Here is an 11180-nt window from a genome sequence, read left to right as displayed (position 1 = left end):
ATCATGCAAACTTTGTTTTATTATTCCCATTCTACAGAGTTTAGTAGTTTCAGAAAAATGAGACTGGGAAAATAAGACTATCTAAGAAAGCAAAATGTACATACCAAGCCTGGGCTAAAGGTTTATTGATCCCAGAATCCATGCTCATTGCACTAAGTCACATATATTTATGACTTTCCTGAAGAGAAAACACAATGCACATGAAGCAATTAGAGGACATTTAAGAAAATGTATGGATCAAGTTCTATTTCCTACTCTGTGCTTAAGGTCTTTTAAATATACAATAACTATTAGTTCCTTTCTCCTTCCTGGAGAGCAGGAATTAAGGCATTTTTTTTGTAACCTTCATTTAAGTTTGTCTGTGTAGGTAGAGGCAGAATAGAACATCAGTTTGGGAGCTAACTGAAGTCCAGCTCTGCCATGTATTAGCTATGTGACTTGGGCTAGCTAATTATCCTCCCAAAGTATCAGTGTTCTTATCTGAAAATTGAAATAATAGATCAAATTGAATAGTATAACATAACTTGAAAAATATATCAAGTTGTGAAAATTAAATAATGTATAAAATTTATTCAATAGATTACTATTGTTTTTATCGCCATTTTTATTTTGCATTTGGTCTAAAAGGTCATTAGTCTCCAACGACTCATTCTGGCCCTTTAATCCACAGATGTCAAGGAAATTAGGCTGGTCTACATATGTCACTAGTCTTAACATTCATTTGAAAATTATTCTTTCCTAATCGTGGTAAAGATATTTTCCCTGCAAAAGAACTACTCCTCTTCCACCATCTTAGTTCTATACATTCTTGAAAGCTTTAAACATAATGCCTACCAATTCCCAATGCAGGCACACATAGTTTTATTTATTTCTTTCAAGACAGTACTCCCAGACTATGGTAGCCACAATGATTTGTTCTTCTTCTAGAATAGATGCTAGCTACATGTATTGTACCAAAGGAGATGCACTTGTATTTTGTCTTCATTCTGTTCACCAAGTTCAGGTTGAAGCTCTTTGAAAGCAGGGAGCATTTATCAGACTTCTGTGATATTCTGCATAGGACTTAACTGTGTACAGAGGGATCCTGTGCACATGCTACGTTTTATTGATTCATTTTGATATTATAAGAGACATTGATTTAATCTGAATTCTTCTTCCAGTCTGAGCCCATCAAATGGCTAACGCCTCCAGATATTAGGACCCAACCAAAGTATTTCTATGTGTAACTGTGTATCACTTTCATCTGATACGCACTTTTCAAAAACATTTTGACAGTTTCCCAGTGTGAATACAAAGTATTTTTACTTAATTAATGAAGCTTTCCTTAAGTCCAGATTTTGGTCTTTAATACACTTTCAGTTTTTAGAAAGATACTATTAAAATGCCTTAGCAATTGACTAATACTTAATTATTCAATTTCTGGAGTAAATCACATTTTTTAATGTAGATCAATCCTTGTCTTTCTTAGCAGGAAATCATTTAGCTCAGTAATATATCAGTCTTCTCTGTTTATTTTCCATTTATCCTTGTCTAATCTTAAATGGGAGATTATCAAATGGTTCCAGTAACAGAAATATTATTATGTAAGCATGTATTAATGTAGAGTGTTGGGGTGGGGGATAATGAGCGATATGGTTAACTGAATGTAGCTAAATGACCCTCCTCACCAAATATTAAGTAATAAAGATATATAATGTATTTCATTCATTTGATGAACTCAAATATGCTTAGATTCTCAGCAAAATCAACTCTCAATCAACTGGATCATGGAACTAATAATTTATTATTTTGTACACCTGAATTTAGCAAAAGCACATTTTTTTTCTGTAAAAGAATGCTATAAAATTTAGGTGAAAATAAACATATACTAATAACCAAAACTAAATACTCTGCAAGATCATTACTCTTCAAATATTCAGTATAAATTTGAAAATTTCAAATATGCATATAAACCATAAAGAAACAGGAGAATTAGTTTGGTAGGATTAGTAATAATTTAGTACTAAATAGTTACTAAATAGTACTAAATTTGTAATAGTTTAGGGTTTAGTTTATTAGGTAACTTTTGTAACACAGGTTACATCCATCTTTCTACTAGTGATGTGGAGTCAATTGTGTGCATCTGTCCCAAATGTGTATGCAGTGGCATCTCTTTCATAGCTTGAAGTTGACCGTGGTAGGAACATTTACACAATGCTGAAATCAGCACCTAATTTTTCCAAGAATTGCTTTTCCAGCAGTTCTTTTTTTGAGGGCCTGAATGGGACTGAAGACAGTCATAGCTTGGAAAGATATAATGGAATGAATCTAGATCAATTTATTGAATGGATAGGAAAAACAGATATAAAATCTTAAGCGATTAAAGGAATAAATTACCAATGGGACAACTATTAAATCTGTCTCCCATCCTTCGTAAGCAGAAGGGTTCCCATTTCATAGCCAACAAAGTGCCCAGAGATATTTCATTAAATCGTCATTGCATCTTTCTTTTTATTTTTTTTAAAGATTTATTTATGTATTTCTCTCCCTTCCTCCCCCCACCCTGGTTGTCTGTTCTCTGTGTCTGCTTGCTGTGTCTTCATTGTCCGCTTCTGTTGTCAGCTGCATGGGAATCTGTGTTTCTTTTCATTGCATCATCTTGTTGTGTCAGCTCTCCGTGTGGGCGGCGCCATTCCTGGGCACACTGCACTTTCTTTCGCTCTGGAGGTTGCACTTTCTTTCGCACTGGGCGGCTCTCCTTATGGAGTGCACTCTTGGGCGTGAGGCTCCCCAGCGTGGGGACACCCCTGTGTGGCAGGGCACTCCTTGCATGCATCAGCACTGAGCATGGGCCAGCTCCGCATGGGTCAAGGAGGCCTGGGGTTTGAACCACGGACCTCCCATGTGGTAGACGGACGCCCTAACCACTGGGCCAAGTCCGCTGCCCCGTCATTGCATCTTTCATGCATCCCCGGGTATCAGGTGAAAAGCACCTTCCCATGTGTGGAGGCGAGGCAAAATGATCAGCAGAATTGGAAGGAAACCTATAAACCCTATTATAAAGGGGAATACCCTGATGAGACTGATGAAGGTAGATAAGAGTGCTGTAGGTCCCTTACCTGGCACGGTAGATTGAATTATGTGCCCCAATTTAGATATCCTTCGTCTTAATCCTCATTCCCTTGGGTGGGAGCCCTTGTAAAGAGGACCTCTTGGTGGTGTCCTCTTAGGTGCTCTGTGGCCCAGTGGCAGGAGGATAAGCTTTAAGGTGGGTGTCTGGTGTCCTTTATTGGCAGGAGAAATTCAGACCTAGAGAGAGCCACATGGAGGAGCCTGAAGCTCTGTCAAGAGAGGCTGCAAGGGAAAACAGAGGACGTGAGGCAGGAACCCACGGATCCCTGGCAGCCAGCACCAGAGTATTAATGCCTTTGGTGAGAAAGCATCATTTTGCTGATACCTTAATTTTGGACATTTACTAATCTAAAAGCCATGAACCAATAATTTCCCATTGTGTCAACCAACCCATTGCTGGTGGTGGTTGTCCTGGCAGCCAGGAAAAACTAAGACACCTGGAGAGCTTAAGATACATCTATCTAAAACAGCTGGGAAAGAAATACGAAGGAGCGATGGTTGCTGAACGTAGGTGGACATGCAAGCACACTTCTGGAGTAAATAAGAGCCTGGATTCCCACCCAATGGGCAGCAGTTATTAAGTCCAGCCAATGAAATGAAGTCACGGGTTGACACATTTATTTATAGTTAAATATTTGCATTTTATGGCCCAATGAAAATATGTGTGGCTGCATCTGTCTAAGGGCACCAGTTTTGCCTTCTGTGCTGGAGAGGCCAAAATCATTTGACTTAGTATTACTTGCTCACATGTTATTTCATAGGGCCATAAGGAATAAAGGAAGAATTATTATCAGCCTTTTTTTTTTTTTAATATAAATGAAGAATTTGAAGGTCAGGAGTATATTTATTCAGTCAGTAAATATTTTAAATATTTTAAAGATCCAAGTGCAGAGATAAAAGCATAAAAGATTTTAAAAGTTCTCTGATCCCATGAAGTTTACATTCTAGTGGAGGAACTAGGTTTAAATAAGTCATCCAAATGAAGTATGGTATTAATTCAAGATAAGATAGATGCAGGAAAAGCATACAGAACAATTGGATATGATCACAGGGTTCATTTTTTAAATTATAGGTAAAGTTTTGGGAGGGTATTTTAGGGCATGCTAAAAAAGTAAATACACTTAACACCAAGACTAGAATGATGAAAATGAGCTACTTTGATGAATCCAAGGCTAAGGGAGATTTCCTGGCAGAAGGAAGCATGTGTTAAATTTCCTCAGGCAAGGAAGAACCTTGAGCTTATAAAAGATGGAAGAAAAACCAATAAAAGCAAGAAAATTAGTATGATGTATAAGACAAAAGCCAAGAACAAATTAATCAGGGTCATTTTGACTATGATTTTCTTTAGTCACATGTAATAGGAAATTATAGAAGGAGTTTAAGGCCTTTAAAATACAAAGAAAATCTTTGTATTTTAAAAAGATCTCTCTAGTTGTTGGGGTAAGAGAAGTGGCAGAAAACCATAATCAGAAGCTACTATAGCTATGCTCTGTAGGAAGGAATGTGTGTATTGAAGAAATATTTTAAATTAATATGAGTCAGTGCCTAATTAGATCCTAGAGATGATATAGAGGTTCAAAGATGATTCTTAGATTTCTAATTTAAATAACTTGCCTAAATAATCTGAGAAATTCTTAGTTAGGGAAGAATGGAAGATTAACAGTCTTGGAAGGGTATCTAACTCCATTATGGGTGGGCATGTTAAGTGTTTAAACATGTTTAAGTATGTGGGTTAGCAAATGGATAGAGTGCTCAGAAGATAGGTTTTAAAAAATAGGTGTATACATTTGGGACTCAGTGGCATAAATACTCTGTTCATATCTATGTAAATGCATGTAATCACCAGGAAAGAAAAGAGTATAGGGACAGAAAATAATGTCCAGGACAGATCTCCTAGGAAATTCAACATACAAAAAAGCATACAGATAAAATGTTTTGAGAGTAAGAAGTGGTCAATTGTGTTAGAAGAGGCTGAGAGGTCAAGTAAGATGAGGAGAGCTAAGTGATTTAATCAAACTCAAAAGTTTAAGAAAAGTGTAGAGTAAATATCTGCCCAGGTTTTCTGACTCTTCACCTGGGGAGGGCACAGAGATAAACTTCTTAATAATTATTTTTTTTATGCTTATATATAATATATGCTTATATATTTATTTTAAAAATAGATTGATGAAACAAATCATAACTTCAACAGGAACAAGGATGCGTAAGATTATTACAATCAAATAACTTCATTATGTTACATTGTTTTATGTACATTGTAGACATAAGCAAAGTCAAACTTCGTAACACCATTATGGATGGACATATTATTTTAACCATTTTAAAGCCGATAATAATGACATTTAGATAGGTGAGGTAGTGTGGCCAAGGTAACACAGTTAATAGGTGGTACTTTGTGACTTTTTCCAATAGTTACCCCAGGTCTTGAGAAAGAAAAGGGATCTCTAGAGAAAGCAGAAAAGTGTATAGAAAGATGTAACAATACAGGTAAATTAAAAATGACATGGAGGGAAGCGGACTTGGCCCAATGGATAGGGCGTTCACCTACCACATGGGAGGTCCGTGGTTCAGACCCCGGGCCTCCTTGGCTGTGTAGAGCTGGCCCATGTGCAGTGCTGATGCGCGCAAGGAGTGCCCTGCCACGCAGGGGTGTCCCCCGCGTAGGGGAGCCCCACGCGCAAGGAGTGCGTCCCGTAAGGAGAGCCGCCCAGTGCGAAAGAAAGTGCAGCCTGCCCAGGAATGGTGCTGCACACACGGAGAGCTGACACAAGATGATGCAACAAAAAGAAATACAGATTCCAGGTGCCGCTGATAAGGATAGAAGTGGTCACAGAAGAACACAGTGAATTGACACAGAGAGCAGACAACTGGGGTGGGTGGAATAAATAAATAAAATAAAAAATAAATAAATAAATCTTAAAAAAATGTGACATGGAAATACTTGCCATGTTCTGGAAAAATGAGTTCTGTGTGACTATGCAGGAATGGTAAACATTTAGGTGAGAAAGAGAGAATCTAGAGAGATAGCCTAGATAACTACTAGTTAAGCCCATATTTTGACATTCTTAAAAAAAAGTTGCTCCTGAGGCTCTTAGGGTTATGACTGCTATGAGTAAATTTCATCTATTCAGTACTTAACCACGTGACTGTACTCACCGCATTAAATGGCTCTCCAGGTTGCATTCCTTCAATGAGGCTACAAGTTTCTCAAAGGGAGGAACTTGCATTTAATCAAGTAAGCACTGTTTATCATACATGTTAGGTGCTTCATAAATGTTTGTTGAATGAATTAAAGAATGAAGTGTAAACAGCCATACCACTGTGTTTTTGTATTGCAGTTGGAGAGTCAAGGGTCCTTTCCCAATAATGACAGCATGGGTAATTTGAATCGCTTTCTCATTAATTAACAACTGTTGATATGGAACCGTATTTTTGTTTTCCAGCATTATCAGTTATGGTGTATATTATAGATATGCCAAAGGTATAAATAGAAAATATTTATAATATATTGTATTATAATGGTGTATAAATATATATAATATTGATCATATACCTATTTATAATTATGATAGTATATCTATAAAGAGAGCATATATCTTCTTGAGACCATTAGAGTGATAAGACAACAGTAAAAATATCATACGGTATCCTAGTGAAGAATTACTAGGCTTCAATAAAAATGAATATTCCAATAAACATCTCATATGCTCTTGACTGAGAACTCAAAGAGCTTCACTCTAGGATCTAGGTTTAACCCCGCTCTCATGTGGAACGCCATCCAACTTAGTGTGATTTCAAAGGCCCAGAAAAAATTAATGTCATTCACTGAAATTTGATTATAGCAATGCCAGTTTCACTAGAACACTTGGGTGCATAGTACCAAATTTTTTTTTTAAATGTCATCTTTGTAGGAAAGTAACAGCATTCTACGCCTCAGTTTATTTCTAGAAACACATTTCCAAGTGCAATATTCAGCAAATAATTAAAGGTAGCCAGGGAACTGAAGAGATAATACAATATGATCATGAGTCAACAGGGAAAAAATAAATAATTTGAAATTAACACACAGAGGCTTGTCTTGACCTTGTCATACACAGAGTTTAAAATAACTTCGTTTACCTGTACAAAAGGCTAAAATATAAGATCGAAATGTGTAGTAGAAATCTGGGAAACAATAAAATGTTACACATATAACCAATCAGAAATTCTGGAAATAAAAATTATAATAACTAAAATTAGAATTCAGTAAATGAATGTATTGGTAATTGATGTAAATTTAAATGAAAAGTAAGTTGTTTGAAAGAGCCATCAAAAGAAACCATAGTTAAGGAAGACTGGAGAAAGAAAATAAACAAGAGAAAATAAGTGTACACTGAAAAGGTCTAACATGTTTTACTGGTATCCAGAGAAAGAAGATAAGGAAGTGAACAGAAGAGAGACTTGAAAAGATAAAGCCTGACAACATTTTAAAAATTAAAGAAAGATGTCAATCTATGGATTCAAGAAGACCATCAACTCCAAAGCAGAGTAAATATAATGAACTATGTAGCTAAGCCCATCAAACTAAACTTTAAAAATCTAAAGACAAAAGAGGAACAAAAAGAAAAAAGAAAAGAGGAAAAAAAAAAAGAAGAAAGCATACTGAAATTGTCAGGGTAACCAGCGAAATATTTATGAAAGAGGCTTGTCTTTCAAACAGAGGAAAATGGATTAATAAAAATTATTGTAACAGAACTAAGGAAAGAGAAAAAAGAATAATAGCTATGGAGATTAATTAGAAAAGTGTTTTAAGATACAATTTTAAATCCATGCATACCAGTTATCACATTAAATATAAATCTCCACCCACATGGGCTAAATAAAAGATAAAATTTGTCAAAATGCTATTAAAAGCCAACTCTATGCCATTTAAAAGGACACATATAAAAGACAAGTATTTATATAGTTTTAAAATGAAAAGAAGGAGAAAGAAATACCAAATAGCTACAAAAGAAGAGCAGTGTAGCCCAATCAATACTGGATGAAGCAGACTTCAAGAGATAAGATCCATTTATTAAGAATTATCATGGCATGCTTTAAATGCATCTAAAGAAATATAAATATAAGTACTGAAGTATTCTGATAGACACAAAAATTCATTATAAAAATATATGGACAAGCCCTTTTTCTCCTTAAAATTATGCTATTCTTCAATTTCACCCTTAGAATTTTATTTCAATGGGACACATTTTTATACTTGAATCTCTTTATCTTTTATTGATCACCCTGTCACACACAACAGAAAAGTTGAATCAAATTGATTTTTATTTCCTGAAATATTTTATATTATAAAATAGATTTTAGACTGCATTATAAATCACAATTATTAGGAGTGCACAATTGAGTCGGCTGACATAAATTTTGATAATTTTAACACAAATTTAAATTTTATAGTAAAGGCATTTCATAATAATATAATGGAAGAATTATAGAGCTTTGATTAAAGGAGACTTCTCTAATGCTAATGTTTTGAATTTTCCACGTAACTGGAACCATACAGATTCCTTATTTGTGGGTCATTTCTGGGCAATCAGTTATGGTAAGTTGTTTCAATGTTATATATATATATTTTTTTCTTTAATAGTGTGAAAGGACAATTGTGAAAAAGGAGGTGGAAAAAGAGAGCCACAAGTAAGTTCTCAGGCAGATCAACTGAGGACCTGGAAATCAGATTCCTTAGAAGACACCAGTGTACCACCCAGTGTGCCCGTGCCCCTTTGGAAGGCCACCAGTGTGGGCCAATGTATCTGACACTAGAATCCCCTCTTACGCGCATGGAAGTCAGAGTTTCATCTCTGCACAGGATCCTTCCCACTGGGCTCTTAGAGAGCCTGTGGGAACTGGAGGATTGCCTTTCTTATTCACAGTCTAAGGCACAGGAATAATATTCAACTGATATAATGAGTAAGTTAAACACCAATTAAACTGAATTAGGCTGATAAGGGACTTGTAACTTCCGTAGGTGGAATAAACACATAATTCCTTAAAATAAATGATATGCTAAAATTTCAAAGCCAGTTCACTGTGTAGACACTTATATTAAAAATTTGAGATGTGAAACAACACTTGTTGTTGACTAGTAATGAGTCAGTCTCTGAAGCTAGAGAAAGAGCCAAAGTGGGGGGAAAGAAACAAATAGCAGATGGTGATTTAGGCCAGCCACCCACTCTCCCTATAGGCCCTTTTGTAGATGCTGCTTGAGTTCCATGTTCTGACAGTGATTCGCTGCTTTAGGCTCAGTGAGCCTTGCCAAGATCCATATCAGAGGAAAAAGAACACAGGAAGATAGAATGAATTAGGGAAGTGTGTTCTTGAAATATTAGTTAGCCATATTTCCATCTCCCCTTTGATTCCTTATACCCATGCTTTGCCTCTTTTGTCTGGTTTCCTAACTGTTATCCTCCAATTTGGGAAACACTATGCCTCCTGCCCGTGGAGCTCTTCTGGGATCCCCCCTCCCTGAGTATGGCTGATTGCTGCATCTCAATTCCACCCTCCATTGAATCCATCTGAGAGAGTTGAAATGCACACCCAGAGAAATGTTTCCAGGCCAGAGAAGTTAAGAGTTTTCTGGTGCATTGGATTTTCACCTGAGGGACGTTTTTGCAAAGCCCTCTTTTTGTCTAGTTAGTTTCATGTAAGGGCTTATACTAGAGAGTCACGATGAAAGCCAAGCTCATTTTAGCAGTGTCACTGTATAAAGACTACTAACTTTTTATGAGAGCTTAGTTGCCAAATCTACTTTTATTCTGAGATAAGTTGATTCTTTCGCAAATATCGATTTGTCTCCTGTGCTAATATTTTCATTTTTACTGTCTTGAAAGTAACACTTCCTGTTGTCACAAAATTAATGAGCTGTAATTGGATCAGGTTTAAATGTCTTTCTCCTTTTACTTTGCATATGCAAGCCACCAAGATGAAACGCTGCTTCTTAGTCAACTGGTAAATATATTTCCTTTGATTGATCCAAGATTACTGATGTGAGTAATCAACATTACATTTACTGTCTCTTGCCCTTGTGTCTTCACAGCATGAGGTTTGAAATAAGAGACATGGTTGTATTGAGTCAAATGAATGTATTTGGTTTGAGCTTGATTCAAAAGTGATCTTGCCATAATATAACTTTGTTTTTGTGCCCAAATGCCTGCTATGTGCCAAAAACTCCATATGTTATTTAAACTAGTCACAAGAATTATGTATGCTACTTACAATTTTCTCCCTTTTACAGATAATGCAACTGAGACTTAGAGAGGTTAAATACTTGTACAAAGAAGTTCCAATTCCTGGCAAGTGACTGTGAAAATGTTAAATTTTGTCTGTCTTGACAGAGAGAAATTATCTTCCCCTGGTGAAAAATTACCACTATATTCTGTTTGTGCTCCACCCCAAGCAGTCGTTCATTCTTTCTAACACACGTTTATAAAATGCCTTTTTCAATAAATGGTAAATGTATATAATTACTAAGGTAATGAATGTGGTAGAAGATCACGAATTCATGCATATCGGTCCTACCCCTTTTCAGTCTTGCAGAGGCAATCATTGTGAAAAACCTACATGGTCCTTTTAAAGATGCATGTGTGTTGCATTAGTATTAACAGTTAGAACATTTCCTCATACATAGTAATAGCTTAATAAAAAGTATTGCATAGTGTTCACTTTGGTAGCACATATACTAAAATTGGAATGATACAGAGAAGATTAGCGTGGCCCCCACACAAGGATGACACACAAATTCGTGACATGCTCCATATTTTTAAGGTACTATATAAACACTAAGGGTCAATAGTGGGGTGTATGGGGCTTTTTTCCTTTGGATTAAGGAAAACGTTCAAAGGTTTATCGGGGTGATGACTGTACAACTTTTGATGAAAATGAGAGCCACCCAGTATACACTTTGAATGGAAAGTACAAGGCACGGGCCTGTATAACAGTGAACCATGTGACAGAAGATGGCCTGTGGACAAATAAGAAAGTGTTCTCTCATGAACTATAACAAATATACAGTACTAATTCAGTCTTGATAATAGGAG

The 11180-nt window shown here is 36.1% G+C and overlaps 1 non-coding gene across 1 annotated transcript; it reads left to right on the top strand.

Annotated features, from left to right (window-relative positions):
• Positions 1-10798: 10798 nt before the first annotated feature.
• LOC111759257 (U6 spliceosomal RNA) lies at positions 10799-10905 on the top strand. Its single transcript, XR_002793313.2, has one exon. It is a non-coding gene; the product is annotated as a U6 spliceosomal RNA (small nuclear RNA).
• The last annotated feature ends 275 nt before the right edge of the window (positions 10906-11180 follow it).

The sequence above is a fragment of the Dasypus novemcinctus genome, chromosome 10 (genome assembly GCF_030445035.2).
Source record: "Dasypus novemcinctus isolate mDasNov1 chromosome 10, mDasNov1.1.hap2, whole genome shotgun sequence".
Taxonomy (NCBI): Eukaryota; Metazoa; Chordata; class Mammalia; order Cingulata; family Dasypodidae; genus Dasypus; species Dasypus novemcinctus.
Note: the sequence above shows the minus strand (reverse complement) of the source record. Positions and strands in the feature narration are given on the sequence as shown.